Source organism: Macaca nemestrina, chromosome 6, assembly GCF_043159975.1.
Source record: "Macaca nemestrina isolate mMacNem1 chromosome 6, mMacNem.hap1, whole genome shotgun sequence".
In the NCBI taxonomy this organism is placed as follows: Eukaryota; Metazoa; Chordata; class Mammalia; order Primates; family Cercopithecidae; genus Macaca; species Macaca nemestrina.
In genome coordinates, this window is record NC_092130.1 from 36,740,397 (window position 1) to 36,757,089 (window position 16,693).

The 16,693-nt window shown below is 37.9% G+C and overlaps 1 protein-coding gene across 1 annotated transcript in view; it reads left to right on the forward strand.

Moving 5' to 3' along the window:
- Positions 1-16,693, forward strand: part of LOC105466957 (nuclear receptor subfamily 3 group C member 1) — a 454,549-nt gene that overhangs the window by 59,244 nt on the left and 378,612 nt on the right. The gene's annotated exons all lie outside the window — the stretch shown is intronic.

The window sequence follows — 16,693 nt, forward strand, 5'->3', positions numbered from 1 at the left end:
GCAAACCCAAGATGGGGCCCTTGTCCCAACCCCACGTCAGGTCTCCAGAACCCCAAGTAACCTGGCTATTTTTCAAGCTGATTTCTCAATAATTCTGATGGGAAGAATGTACTTTTCCAGATTCCATTTTTTTCCCCACATACCAAAAAGACTTGTCTAACCTGTCAGCCTACAACTACCACCAAACTCAACATCAAGGTTTATCTTAACTTAAAAAAAAAGACAAATACTTGTGCAGTTCAAGTGCAATACAAATAAAACTGGCTACAGGGCAGTTCAAAAGATTTGGAAAAGGCTTCCTTTATATCTTGGAGAGGCAGAAGGTCTGTCGGTGACCACAAATTGAGTTCATACTACTCAATACTCTGGGCAGGGCAGAAAAGTGTTAAAATGCAAGATTAGCCTGCCTTTGGGTGACAGTATAGCATCTGGCTCTACCCTCTAGGAGGTTCTTAATCTTCCATTATTGTCCTTTGCTGTCTCTGAAGTGGGTATTGTGGCATATGCCCTCCTTACTAGCTTTCTGTTCAGGGAAGTTTGAGGGCCAAGGGTCATTTTAAGTTCCTTGCTTTTTAGAGAGATACAACTTTGTCAAAAATTCCCATATATTTGCTTGCATTTAGTCCCATCTGCCAGTAACATCTACAGGTTTTGTTTGAAACACGGTTTTCAAAACTGCTTTATTTCTTTGTAGATGCCTTTGAACTTAATGGCCACACACCAAATCCGATATTAGCCCTGAGTCATTTGAATCATCTGTGTTTCTGGGCATTTGTTATTCACGGATTTTTTATACCACATTTCTCACAGTTTGTGGTTCAAATGCAGTGGGTTTTCCAATCTTTTAAGGCCTCACATTTCTGGGCTCTGTTGCCTTTGATTTGTACCAATTCCTTCTAAAATGTGTGCATGTCCGCCTCCCTCTTTTTTAAATAGTACTTTGCTGACTGCTGCCAATAGTGGCCAAACCATACTACTATTTTATATCTTCTAAAACACTCCCCTAGAGCTGCCATCTCAGTATCATGTGGTCCCTTTTCTAAGTTATCACAGGTGAGAGCTCCTACATTTTTTTCTACTGACTCGCATCAGCTCCACATTTTTAGTCTCCATTACCAATTTCCACTCTGCCTGTCACCTGACTGCTAAGCCACATCCATTGGGATTTTGTTATGGTAGCTGATACAGTTTGGATGTTTGTCTCCTTCAAATCTCATGTTGAAATGTGATTCCCAATGTTGGAAGTGGGGCCTGGCAGGGAGACATTGGATCATGGGGCTGGATTCCCTCATGAATGGCTTAGTGCCATCCCCTTGGTGATGAGTGAGTTCTTGCTCAGTTATTTCACATGAGATCTCATTTAAAAGTCTGGGACCTCCCCGCCCTCTCTCTCTTCCTCCTGCTCTCACCATGTGATGTGCCTGCTCCTGCTTCACCATGACTGTAAGCTTCCTGAGGCCTCACCAGAAGCATAGCAGAAGTTGGCACCATGCTTGTGTAGCCTATAGAACTGTGAGCCAATGAAAACTCAATAAATTACACAGTCTCAGGTAATTCTTTATAGTAATGCAAGAACAGCCTAACACAGCAACACCATACTTGTGGCATCATATGCTGGTTTTGCCATCAGCTAGTTTATGCTACAGAAAGAGGCTCACCCCTCAAATATCTGTTTATTAGTATTTAAAAGCTCATTCTTTACTCAAAGTCTACCATAGGTCTAATGACTTTCTATGACACCTCCCTTCCAAGTAGCAATTCAGGGATCCAGGCTGTTTCCATCCTGTTAGTATACAACTGGAACACATGGCAAATGGAAAAGAGAGCTCAGATCATCAGGTAGCAGCTTTAAAATGCTTTGGAAAAATGATTATACACAAGTCACTTTTCCTCATAGCCCTTGGCCTTGCCTAACAGTCCGTGACTGTTTAGTGAACAGCAAATGTCTCTGGCACACATACTAAATCAAACTCTGAGAGTAGAGTATGAAATCTCCATTTTAATACATAACCCAGTATTTGAGAACATGTGTTTTAAGATAGGTGATGGTATTCCTGTGCAACTCATAATAAAAGTGAAGTTCGGAAATGTTGCAAATTACCCAAGGTCACACAAGGTCACACAAATTTAGTGGCAAAGCTGTTTGTGCCTCTTAGTTCAGGTCAATTCCAAACCACTGAAGTATAAAAACCCCATAACAATGAAAGCTATGATATTTACTTAAGATCGTAGAATGAGGAATCATGCATTCATTTTCTTTACTCAGGCCCTAAGAATGGAAGGACACAGTATCAGAAAAGAGGTTAAAGCAGTGTGTTTGCAAAATCAAACAAAAGCCGAAAGGACAGAAGGAGAGGAGGGAAAAACATTTTCCCACAGAAGAGGAAACAACTTGGTCAAGTGTAAATTTGCTAATGCTTCACACCCACAAGCTTAAAACAAGGCAAATACCTCTGATTAGATCTCCCTAGTCCTGAGCTGGACCAGATGACAGGGTTTGGATATTATGAGGATTAGGGACAACACTTTGTACTTCTACAGAGCTGCCTTCACGTGTGAGCTCCAGTCTTGCACAGAAACTGCTTCAAATCTGCAGCAAAAGTTCACATTTGCTGAGAGTGAAAATACTCGTCAAGGTGAAGGGATAAGCCTCAGAACTGAGGGAGTTTGCTTTGGAATTTGCAAATTTTATCCTTGGATCATACCAAAGAAGAAAAAATAAATGTGGGTGAAGAAGAGGTAAATTCTTCCCTGCTAAGAAGACAGAAATAGCTTGAGCTAATTATATTAACCTAAAAAAGTAAGAGAAAATTAACGAGAAATAAGAATCTTAACTCTGGAAATAGCCTCTCTTCTGTGCTATTGAAATCCTGTACCCTTTTTGGTGGAACAAGCTCAGGTCAGAAGTTTACCTGCCAAAGTGAAATTCTAGAAACAGGGAATGCTTTCAGGCATCTTGAGTCCAGCTAAGTATCTTCCAGCATTTTCCCAAACTTTTGGGTTCAGTAAAACATGATTCCAATTTTGCCTCAGGCCTTTACTTTTGGAAAACCGTATGTATTTTTGAACAAATTCAATTTAGATGTTTCTTATTTTCCTGCCCTTTAACTCATTAAAATGTTATTTCGTAGGAGTCATTTGTTTGGGAAGCAATCCGATTCTTTTGGAAAAACTTTGAGAGCCTTTGTTGTTGGGATAATAAGCAAAATGTTGCCTGTTTTTGAATTTATACATTCAAAATGAACTGGAAAATTATGGGAATTATCTAAGTCAAGGATTCTTATAATGTGGTCCCCAGACCAGTGGCATCATCATCACCTGAACCCAAGGCCCTCACATTCGCAAGGACCTCATACTTGGTTCAATGCTATAACCACATTGAAAATCCTGATAACTTGATATTTGTAGGTAAAGTTCAATGAGATACTGGGACATTCATGGGACACATGGTGAATGAGTGTGAGCAGAGATATATGCAATATGTGTACCTGCAGTTCTTGCTGCCCCATTTACAGATAACATTTACAATGGCCCATGAGCACAGAATTTCAGTGGCCCCATATGCATGAGATTCAGAGTACAAAGTAAGCGTGTCCCTTCTACAACTGAATAAACTGGGGGCAGAGCAGGAACTGGAGAGGGTACTGACAGCCCAGAGAAGTCACACTTTTCATTTGAACCAGAACTTTCCTTGAACTCAAAAATGAAGCATTCTAAAAAAACATGAACCACCAAAGAAGCCTATCATACTCTTTCTAACTTGTGTATTAGCACTGCTTACACTCAAAGAAGGAAAGGGAAAGCTAAGGCAACGTATGGTTCCTCGCCCTGTCAGTATTTCCTTAACCATCAGTGAATGAATGGAAGCGAAATTTTCTGGCATGTGTCCACATCAAGGAGTGAAACAAAAATAGCAGAGTCAGTTTTATGCCGCAGCTCTACTCTTCCAGTAAGAATGGAATACATCTGTATGTACGAGCTATTAAAGATGAATTGTACACTTTCAGTGACTCCTCAGACAAGTTAAATGCTCTTTAAAATTGGTGTTGTATAATCTACAGATGAATAATATGATTCTTGTTAATAATTTGCTATTTTTTTCTTAGGATGTTAAACAAAAAAAAAAAAAACAAATAAAAATGTCATTACTGGTTGAAAGAGATCTGGAAAATAGGAAACACTTTTTATCTTTTATTATCTTATTTAATGAAAAATTTTCCTGTTTTCGAATAAGGAACCCGCATCTTCAGAGTGTGTGTGTGTGTGTGTGTGTGTGTGCATGCACGTGTGTGTGCTTGTGTGTATGGGTGTGTGTGCGTGTGTGTGTGTGAATGCAAGCTCTGGGTCCTGCACATTAGGTAGCTCTAACCAAGAAATTAATATAAAATGCAAATTCTTGAGCTCATGCTTAGATTTAAGAACCATCGGCCAGATTAATGCTTAGATTTAAGAACCATCAGCCAGATTATTTCAGCTGGAGAACCCCATGACTCTATTTATCCAGAAGTTTCAGGTCTGTTTAAGTACCTTATTTCTTTTACCTACTCTATGAAAACAACTCCAATAAGAGGCAGGAGGGAGCACCACTCCACTGCCTTCAGACCTGGCCTCTAAATGTCTATCTCCAGCGCTTGTGAGCCTCTGCTGTGGACTCAGCACATCTGTGTCCACACCAAGGCAGCCATGCAACTGTGGGCAGGATTCTCAACCTCTCTAATCCTGTTTTCTCAGCTGCAAAATGGAGGTATTAATGCCTGCCTCTTGGGGTAATTAGAGGAATGAAATCAGCTGGTTCACGTGAAATATTTAGCACAATGTCGGACACATAGAAAACACTTAAGGAAAAGCATGTTACGATTAAATTATTACTAGTCCTTATTATCTATGTTCCTTATTGCTAGTTCTGTTAGCTTCATCCTAGACAAATCTCTCAGACATCACCCTTGCTTAGCTCTCTCGGGTTCCTCGTTCTGCCTCAGGTTGAGATGTAAAATACAGAAGAAAAACCCAAGAGTAGAACTTTACTTTTCCTTTTACTTGCAGAGGGGACAGAATGAGAAACAGAACAGGTTCTTCCATATTCTTCATTAGGCATTTTCTTGCCTAAAAGTGGCATGTTCTGCCTTCTTAAATAATTTTGCTTTATTTTGAATCTAAAGTATACAAGGACATCCCTATCACCCTTGACTTGATATTGTGTAGTAAACAGAATTCATAATAGCTAAGAGCCTGAGCTTTGAAGATGGAGCCACTTGTATCCTGACTGCCACTCGCTGGCTGAGTGATCACAGGCCAGCAACAGACCAGTGTTGGATCAGTTTCTTCAAATGAACAAAACCAACCCACTTTATAATATAGTGGAGAGGACTAAGTGGAAGAATGTATGTTATTCTTCAAGCACAATGACTTGATTTCGGACCAGATTCCTGTAAGCTGGAGCCCAGAAAGGTCTCAGGTAGGGATCTCTGGATAGTATTTTGCCTAGAAGAACATTCCAGCCAATAACACACTATGAAACTTCTATAATGGTTCTAATACCATTCAGCATGTTCTTCCAACACTCAACACATGTCCCTATCCTGACATTCCCTGCTCTTTTCACGGCTCAATTTCTAGAATCTAATAAAAATGATACTGTAGTAACCATGATAGGAATAATGGCTGTCTGAGTAGCAGTAGCAGCGAATATTTGAGAACTTATAATGCCAAAGGGACTGTGCTAAGATCCTTTTATCTATCTCTTTTAGTCCTCATAAGCCTACCAGGTAGTTATTATTATCCCCATTTCACAAGTAAAGAAACTAAAACACAGAAATTATTTTAAGTTTTAAGGTCATACAACTAATTTCAGTGGATGTCCCCACCATTTCCTAGCCCAGTCCCACTGGCCCTCATGCTACATCTGGTCATTAGAGAGATCCCCATAATCAAGTGTTGCAGTAAATACCCAAGTAGTGATAGGGGACCGGGGAGTGTCTATCTGCCCTTTTCCCACTGAGCATAAAAGCAAGAAGTTGTGGAGAAAATAGAAAGTCTTCAGTTTCATCAGCAGCCACTGTGCCATCTGGACTCATCAATAAATCTTCCTCTCAAGGGGAAAATCCTTAAAACATCAATACCCTTTGAACCATGAGTAGAAAGTTTCATTTATACAAGATGAAGAGGTTCTAGAGACCTGCTGTATAGCACAGTGCCTATAGTTTACAATATTGTATTGTGCACTTGAACGTGTAGATCTCAAGTTAGGTGTTCTTTCCACAAAAGCGGGGAGGGACAGGAAGAAATTTTTGGAGGTGATGGATATGTTTCCTTCTTTGATTGTGGTGATTCTTTCACAGGTATATGCATGTGTTCAAAACCGTCAGATTCTATATATTAAGTATAAACAGTTTTTATATAATCATTATACTTCAATAAAGCTGTTAGATATTTTAAACCATAAATAAAACTAATAAAGTCTCTCATATGAAAACAATGGAAGAATATTTGACTTGAAGCCACTATGTGAACTGTCTGAAATCTCATGTCTGCTACTCAACTACCCTACCAGCATCAGACTCCCAGGATCCATAGAGAGTTTTCTGCCTCCTCCTTCGAATATTCAAGGATGTATCTCTAGACTTCAAGCTTCTCCACGTCTCCATTTCAGCCCAGGCACAGAGTCTAGCTCATGGGATATGTCCACTATATACCATTAATAGATTAATTAATCCATCTATGAGCTATGGCCCTCATTCTACCCAGCAAAAGTAATGGAAGCCTATGTTTGACTTGGGAGGGAAATCACGTCTCTCCCCCTACACAGAGGAGTACAGCTGGGGACAACAGGGAGGAAATGTAACTGATTTATTTCCCAAGCATTGCCAAGTACTGCCCTCAGCACCCGGGTAACAGTGATGGGCAGGGACAATATTGGGGCTAAATAGAGAGGTAGCCATGAGCCTTGACTGGAGGCAAGAAGAGCTTGAATTGAATCAAAAATCTACAAATTGCTACTCCAGAAACTGTAGGAGAGGTTCTCAACATCTCTTTGCCTCAGTTTCCTCATCTGTAAGTGGAAATAATAGTAGCACCTACCTCATAGAGTTGTTGGGGATTAAATTCATGACAAACTACATGAATTATTTAGCACAATGTCCAGTGTATGGTAACAATAAGTGTCAGCTACATGACCACAATACAATGATCCCTGCCCACAGAGCAGATGTTAGCATAGTTTTTTTCTGTAAAGGGTCAGACAGTAACTGTCTTATGCTTCACAGTCCACGTATGGTCTCTGTCACAACAACTCAACTCTGTCATTATAGCACAAAAGTAACTGCAGATGATACAGAATTGAATCTTGTAGTATTTTTAACATGTCATGAAATCTCATTCTCCTTTTTTTTCCAACCATTTAAAAATGTAAAAACCATTCTTAATTCACAGATTCCCCTCTCCCCAAAAGAAGACAACAGGCCAGATTTGGCTTGTGGGCCATCATTTCCGTCACAGGGGAGCAACGACTGTCTGGGCCAGTGGCGCATGGGTAAAAGAATTTCCCAAGACAGTTGTAGATAAAGAAAAGCAGATTCATTAGAGAAAGTATGAAAATACATTGTGAGATGGCAATGGGCAAATCAGCAGAAGAGGAGCTGACTGCAAGGAAACAGAGACTTGCTGGAGATTTTATTGAATAGTGTTTATGGTGTATGCTGAAGAGGACTTTATGCAGTACTGATAATGCCAAGGTTGCAGTGAGCTAACTTGCAGGTGTCTGGTGATAAGATGGGCACAGGAGGGCTGTGTGTCCTGGACCAGAGAAAGGTAAATTTATAACTTATCTGCTTTCTCTTTTTCCTTTCCCCTGGTCCCACCAGCCTGACTCCTTTTCCCTAATTAGGACTACACAGTTTCTGACCCCTGGTCTGGAGGGGAAATTGGAAAATATACAAGCTGTTGCGGTACAATGTGTTTGCTCAAAGGGCAGAGAAGGGAGGGGTTTGTTCAGCCTGGCAGTTGAGAGGAGAAAGAACAATAACAGCTCCATAAAAGAGAAAACATTTGCACTGGGCTTTTGAGAGTGAGTAGGAGTTCAACAGATTATACTGATAAAAGAAGGAGTTCAGGTGGTGGCTCACGCTTGTCATCTCAGCACTTTGGGAAGCTGAGGTGGGTGGATCACGAAGTCAGGAATTCAAGACCAGTCTGACCAACATGGTGAAACCCCATCTCTACTAAAAATACAAAAATTAGCTGGGTGTGGTGGCACACGCCTATAATCCCAGTCACTCAGGAGGCTGAGGCAGGAGAATCACTTGAACCCGGGAGGCAGAGGTTGCAGTGAGCAGAGATCACACCACTGCACTCCAGCCTGGGCGACAGAGCAAGACTCCATCTTAGAAAAAAAAAAAAGAGAGAAGGAAACAACCATTAGAAATAGAATGAGCAAAGGGGAGAAAAAACAGTCTCTGTTTACTGAAAATGCATTTTTTAAACAGATTTTTAAAAATACATTCTTTGCTATCTCTGATAATTTCATTACGAAAAGTGGCCAAGTCTTTTGTCAACAAAATCATTTCTCTGTATTTTTTTTATCCAGATAAACAGTGGATTAGCTTAAAGAAAATGGGGATTATTTGGAATTAGTTTTAAACTCAGCTGCCTGGAATCCAAAAATGTATTATATAAAGACATTTTTAATATAGAAAAACTGGAAACTGTTTAATGATTCCGTATTGAACATTTAAAAATGTATTTTTAGTTCTATAAAACAAATCTGTGACTTTTCAACCTATTTAGCATCTGACGCTCAGAAGACTACAGAAAGTAAGTTGGAAAATACGTTTTGGACTTGTCATATTCTTTTATTCACAAACATGTATTGAGCACCCACTGGGCACCAGGCACTTAGGAGGATGCTGAGTGTGTATACAGACGTGCAGAGGTACATCATCTACCCTCACAATGAGTTAAAGGAATACTTAGCAGTGTATTAAAGCAGGTCCATGGTATTTGTACAAAAGGGAAGAAGTTCTACCAAAGTCATTGTAGATCATTATAGGAAGCTCATACTTTCTGCCAGAGGCATTTCTTCTGTACTCTTTACTCCACTTATACTCCAGGTGTTCCAATCATCTGAAAAAAATGAACAATGCAATGCTGAGGTGTGAACAAATGCCCTTATACCTGCAACTACATAAATATACCAAAGGAGGGGGTTTGGGAGGGCTGGCGTGGGCTATTCCAGACCAGTGGTTACCCTCCAGTGTTGCTTTGAAATCCATTCCAAGACAACTAGAGCTATTTAAAAGCAAACAATTCTTACCTTATCATGCCTGCAAGAGGAAAGACTTTGCTCTCATCACTGAGAACTGGTTTCCTGAAATTTAATAACAATCCAAGAGCAGTGTGTCTAGCAGGGTGTTGGAGATCAATACTCCAAGGCAAGAGAAAGGCAACTAGAAAAGAAGGTGGTCCACAGGCTGGAACCCCAAAAACAGAAGAGTGGAAGGAAACTAATAACTGATGGTATAAGTTACCTGTCCTTTCAAATGCATAGACACCCAATAGAATTCCCACAGAGAGAACACCCTCACCACCCATTCTCTGGCAACCAAACCAAGGGTTTGCTTCTTCATTGCTCTTTCCCCAAATCAAGCCATTATTAGAAAGAACATAGAGAAAAGGGTGCAAGCAGAGTTGTTTTCTCTGTGGGCCTCTCTGTCTTCACGCCTTTCGCTTACAATTTTCATGACTGCCCAGCAAACCACTCAAGAATTGCACTTCCTCGTGGCAGAGGCACTACAGTACAGCAATTAATTTCTCTGATTCGACACGTTTGCATTTGAGTGAGAGTATCCCATAAGGGAAGAAGAGAACATTCAATCTTTTTTTTTTTTAATATTAGCTCTGAAAAGTTTTATTACCAAGAATCTGGACAAGCAATACTAAATGAAAATAATAATCAAATCCAAAGCAGCTCCATTTGTCATAGAAACATATCTGATCCAAGGGCCTGGTCAGGAAGAAAAATAATTCATAGAAAAGAAGGCCAAGAGGCTCCAAGATCTTAAGAACCTGTGTTTTATATCAAGAAGCATTTTTGCTTTCTTCATTTTAATTTATACTTAGTGGAGATTGTTAAATGATGTTAATTCTCTGTTTGTTTTAGGAGAAAGGGAGTTTATAATAGTTGTCACAAGATTCAGATACATCTGCCCTGTTACTACCCTAACCCGATTCACTGTCATCTCTACCCAGATTCCAGTAACAGCCTCCCCAAGATCCCTCCCTGCCCCTAAAATGCCATCTCCTGATTCACCCCATGTCTTGCTCAATCTCAACTGTCAGTTCTCAGATTAAATGCTGCTTTCTCAGAGAAATTATTGCTAGCGACTGTGCCCACCACTTACTGTCTCTCTCATTGGATTTATTTCCCAATTGCTTTCATAACACAGAATATGATCTTCTTAATCTGGCTTATTTGAGGGAAGAATCATATTGCATTATTTACTGCTGTGTCCCTGGCACCTAGCACTTAGCTTTTGGCCCCTGAAGAAATAAATCAGTGATATAATCAGCCAAGCAGTAGGCTTAATCATTTATAATTTTTTTGTTTAATCTTATAAAAGTCCTCTGATAAAGAAGCTACTACCCTCACTTACTAAACAAGCAACAAATGCATAGATAAGGTCATCTGGCTTGCAGGTTAAAACTTAGGATTTTCACTTAGGTCTCTTTGACTCCAAAATCACTTTTATTTCTACCAAATCATATTGCCTTTTAAATAGGAAATTTTTCTCATAAAAGTGAAGGTTTTGAACTTTTTTTTAATATCCAAAGACTTTGGATCCTGGCCTACAGAACTTCATGTTTTTAGACCAAAGTTCCTACAATACTCAATTGAATAAAGACATTTAAATTATAGGCTTTTCATTGCTTGTGAAATTGATTTAACACTCTTAACCTTCCATCCACATACATGCCAGCCAAAAACTACCAAGAGGAATTTTTCATACTAGTTAATAAATGTTCATTGTTCAGCCAGATAATGACTATGGTTGACATTCCATTTATAATTGCTTATGAATTGACCTCTTATACATAAATCAAGACTATAGCCTATGCAAGTATAATTTATAGGACTGTTTTAGTTTAGGCATACATAATCTTCAGGAGGCATATGCACAGCATAAGCCTTCCCAATATAAACAGAATGATACATATACATGTGTTGCATATGTATATATTTTTTATATATATATATCCCACATACACACATATTTTATATATAGCTATAAAAAAACTCTCTCACTGGAAAACTAAACATGGTCAAAATGTATTGCCAAAAAATACAATTAACCCATTTATTCATTAAATTCTTCTTTATGTGTTTTCTTATCTAGTTATTTGCAGTAGTGTGTTTGCCAGGGTATGATTGTAATTTACTTCCATTCCATCAGAAATCCATGATCCATAATATCCCTCACCTATGTGAAGCCACACTGGATGTCATTAAATAAAGCCTAAAGTGTGGGACCCAAGACACTGATGGTACAGAAGATAATCTACGTGGCCAACTCCATGGGGTAATGGAAATTAGGAGGGGAACCATTTTAGAATCAGTCTGCACATCACAGTGGAGCCAGTCCCAGGCTGCAGAGAACAACACTTCACTGTATTTACTTATATGGGTACCTTCTTTTGTGGCAACCAATATTAGTTTTTCATGTATGACAATAATATTTAGTTCCCTTTTTGGTTGAGTATCTGTAAAGACAAGTATGTCAATTTAAAAAATATTTTGTAAATAATTGTACAAATGGTATGCAGAATGGCAAAAATTATGCAAGTTACATGCAAATGACTGATGGAAAAAAGGTCTGGGAGTCAGAATTTACCACTTAATAACTGAGTAAACTTGAGTAAGTTATTCAACCTCACTTAAAAATAGCAGCAGCAACCTCAATGCTTCTGTCTGTTTAACGGGGACATATGCCAAATGAAACATAGCCGATGCCTAATACATGATCTTTGTAATAATAATAACTGCTTTTATTACTATTAACTACCATTAGTGAAGTGGTGTTTGTGAAGCATGAAGCACAGAGCCTAGCCTGGCATAGATGTTCAGCAAATATGGATTATCAAGATACCTCCCAATAGATCTGTACACACAAGTATGATTCATGACTCAGTGTTAGCTGATGTTTATCTAAGGTGTGAATGGCATGTGGTGCATTTTAAAATGTGAACTTAAAGATTGTTGTGAATGACTGGCATGACATACAGAATGCTAAGTAAATAGTGAACAGCCTCACTCTATCAGCATTGTCTGGGAGGAATGGGGCCAAAGAAAACTCAAAAGTTCCATATACAGAAAGCAGCTTCCTGTCATATAGAGCACATTGTCTAATGTCTACTGTGAAGAAATGGGTTAAATATTAATTATCCATCAGCTTGGGGTTATAAATTTAAAGGTTGAAACTACATCTTCAAGAGATTTTAAAGTCCTTCTCTAGACAGAATTATATATCAGGAAATTCAACCACAAATCCAAAGCAAATTGAAATGCTTCTCAGGAAAAAAAATAAGTTAAGATGGGCATCCTGAAATGACTAAGAAAATAGACACAGGTCTTACATAGAAGCATGGTAAATGGTTCTATTTATCCCATCTCAATACCTTTATGAGGACAAAAAGAGGAGACAAATGGAATTAGAAATTTGCTGGCTTAAAGAAAAGCTGGTGAATCAAGAATTTATCAAGACAGAGACCATCCCTGGAGAAAAAAAAAAAAAAGAAACTGCTGGGCGTGTTTGAAGCTTGGCTGAATATAGACATAATAGCAAGTCCACCTCTAAAATTGATCAACATTCTGCCAGCCTTGTTTTATTTAACTTGCATGTGATTTGGGAAGGTGAGGGGAATGGGGCTGGAGCATTTCAAGCAAATCTCAGACATTGTGTCACCTATAATGACATAGATGCTTCAATGTGCATTTGTAAATGATAAATATTATTTTACATAATTACCATGCTATTTTTCACTCCTAACAAAATTAACTGGAATTCCTTAATACCATCTAATACGTAATTCCCCAAGTTGTTTCAAAGATGTCTCCATCAAAGGATGGTCTAAATCAGGATTAAAATATGGTCCCTCGCCTGTAATCCCAACTTTGGGAGGCTGAGCTGGGAGGATTTCTTGAGCCTAGGAGTTCAAGACTAGCCTGGGCAACATAGTGAGACGTCATCTCTACAAAAACCTTAAAAATTAGAGGGTGACCGTGGCATACGCCTGCAGTCCCAGCTACTAGGGAAGCTGAGGTGGGAGGATCACTTGAGCCAGGGTGGTCAAGGCTGCAGCAAGTCACGTTTATGCCACTGCACTCCACCCTGGGCTAAAAAGCAAGACCCTGTCTCAAAAAAAAAAAAAATCCACAAAACTCATTTGAAGTGCTCATGGAACATATACCAGAGATCATACTGCTTCAATATGCTTCTTTTGTTCTTGAGTTAACTTCAAACTTTGGTTGAGGTAGTAGGTTTGTATGAAACTTGTTTGAGGGGAATTAATTGGACGAACCACAAAGCCTAAGGCCAGTCTACAAATGGACCTGGTATTCCTTGGACAGGGCTTAAATCCACCCCCATCTGATGGCTTTCTGCTTGCAGACAAGAGTCACAGCTGAATTAGAATCCCAAATGAGCATATTCCCCGAATTGCACTAGCAGTTTTTCCACATGACTAGATTTTCTTTTTAATTTTTGGAAAGCCAAAATATTTTTAGCCATCTGGATTGGCTGCTTTTATAATACATCATGCTGTTATTCTTTCCTCACTAATGATTTAGAGCAAGGGTTGGCAAACTACAACCCACAGGCCAAATCCAGGCAGCTGCCTGCTTTTGTAAATAAAGTAAATAAAGCTTTATGGCACCCAGCCATGCTCATTGTTACATATTGTCTATGGCTGCTTTTTGCACTAAAATGGCAGGGTTGAGTAATTGTGACAGAGGCTACTTATAGTAACACTGTGCTAGGTGCTGCATAATATGTTGGTGAATAAAAGTGTTTGTAGCATGTTTGCATGCATCAATCATTCTACATGTTTTTGGGGAAGTCACTGAAAGGCAGTGTCTCCCCATATGTGCTGAAGTAGTCCTATGTGACGACAGAATGACCACCTATTTCTTCAGATTCCCTACCATTGTATTAATACATATTTCCAGACAAAGGTGGAAACAAATGTTATTTATGGACTAAAAGCTAAAAAGGCTCTTAGAAGTCTAACTCAGTCCCTGCATTTCTCAAATAATAAACGGAATTTCCAGAGATTCAGTAGTTGACCCCTAATCAGCCAGATGATTCTTAGCAGAGCCAGACTTAGGACCCAGAGCCCCTCATTCCATATCTAGAATGACTTCTACTTGGTGACACTGTGGCCAACTTTTTCAGATATCCCTAGCATCCTCTCTGGGCTAACATTGATTAACGAAGCAGATGAGAGTAAAACAGGTTAGCTTATTCCCTTCCAGTAGGTTTTGATACATTCTCTCCCATTATGCTCAGATTATTGATAATTTCATCTGATTAATAGGGTCTCGTTCTGACTGAAGACATTGAGGGACATAGCCAGTTTGTCCATCTCTAACTTCAGTTTGTATTAGCAGAATCCAATATTGCTAGAAACCATAGTAAATTATTGCTTTGTCTAACACGAAAAATTCAATGAATTAAAAAAAATTGAGGACTATCTATAGATTTCATAATTTATTGAGTTCCTAATTTATACTTTAGATAAAAACTGAGATTCACTTATTAATCTTTATTCTTGATTACCAATTGTCATCTGGCTTTCCTGCATAATAGGGGACTGGCTGTTCTCCCTCTTTATTCATTAAGTCCTAGTTGAAACATCTGATTGGTATTATCAGGCGGCCTTATAGGCATAGTGGCTCCACAGAGGTTCCATTTCCAGAAAATACTCACAAACTCTCTTAAATCATGAGATTTTAAGAAACATGGTGATTGTATTTTGGTACTGTACCTATTTTGTATTTGAATTTTTAAATGGCTTTGCTAGGACTCTGGGTATAGTAAAAACATCAAAATTTGAAGCCGCTTTTAAACCAAGATTACAAAGTAATTATACAATAATTAAATGGTACTATTATTTGAATGACAACAAACGTGGTCATAGTACATTAAAAAAAGGACCATTCTTTAAAAACAGGATTCCATCTGTAATACATCATATTCACAGGCTTGCTTTTATTTTGACCCCCTATAAAGTCTCAAAATCTTAACCATTTCCAGGTAATGTACCATAATGAAAGTTTCATCAGCTGCTTCAAGTTACCACTGCAATACTGCCTTTATTACTTTTAGGTCTTTACTGGTATTTAAAAAATTATACTATATATATGTGTGTGTGTATGTGTGTGTGTGTGTATACAATAGGTTTGTCAGTGATATTGTTTGGAAAATAATATTTATCTTTAAAAACTATATTTTAAAATTTATCCAGTTCTTGGATTTTGAAATTAATCCTTTTGAAAAGAGTCTTTAAATACCAGATTACCACTTAAATGTATTTCATGCAGATCAGAGGTTGTTTTATTCAGGTAAGTGAGGGTTTCAATGGTAAATTCAACATTTTTAGCAAGTCAGACTTTATCCAAAACAATACTACTACACATGAGATTTTTGTTCAGCAGTACAGTGTAGCAAAAAAGGAAAAGTTTTCTTTTTATCATAAAAGCAACACATTTGCACAGCAAGAAATCAAATAATATATAAAGATAAAAGGTAAAAGGTTTCCTTCCATAACCCTTCAAATTCTCAGCCCCAATTCTCAGAGATAACTATAGTTAACAGCTTCTTGTATGTCCTTACAGAAATAGTGTTTTTATATACAAGCATATATTTGATGTCTTAATTTTTAACAAATAGGATAATACTAATTTATTTTTCCTTTTTAAGCTTAATAATATATTAATACCTTGGACATCTTTCTATCTTAACAAATCTAAAGCTATAAGTCTATTTATTAAACACCTATTGATAAATATTTAGGTTCTCTGTTTTGGCTGGAATATTGAAGTGAAATATATATATTAGACAGATATAGATTTCACTTGGCAGAAGTGAATGAGTATAATAGGATAACTTTTTAAACATGTAATTGCTGGGTCAAGATATATGTGCATTTAAGATTTGACACACATTCCTAAGCTGCCCCCTGAAGAATTTATACCAATTTATAGTCCTACCAACATTATGTAAGATGGCTTATTTCTCTATACCCTTGACCACACAGCTTATTCAGCATTTTCATCTTTGCCAACTTGATAGGTGAAAAAATCCACCTTCTTTTCATTGTCTTACCTTTGAGTAAGTTGAGTGTCTTTCATGTTTAAAAGCCATTTGGTTTTTTTATAAATTGGAAGTTTATATCTTTCCTCATTCCCATTTTTCTTTGCATTATTAGTCATAGTCTTCTTGATTTATAATATTTAAATATTTATAATTAAAGTAATTATTATTGATCTATAATATTTAAAATAATAAGATTTTAATGTTAAGAAAATTGGCTACTTTTTATTATGGGTGTTGGAAATATTTTTCCCAGCTTGTTCTAGTTTTTGCCATACAAAGTGCTTTAATTTTATGGATTTAAATTTATCATATATTTCCTGTCTGGCTTT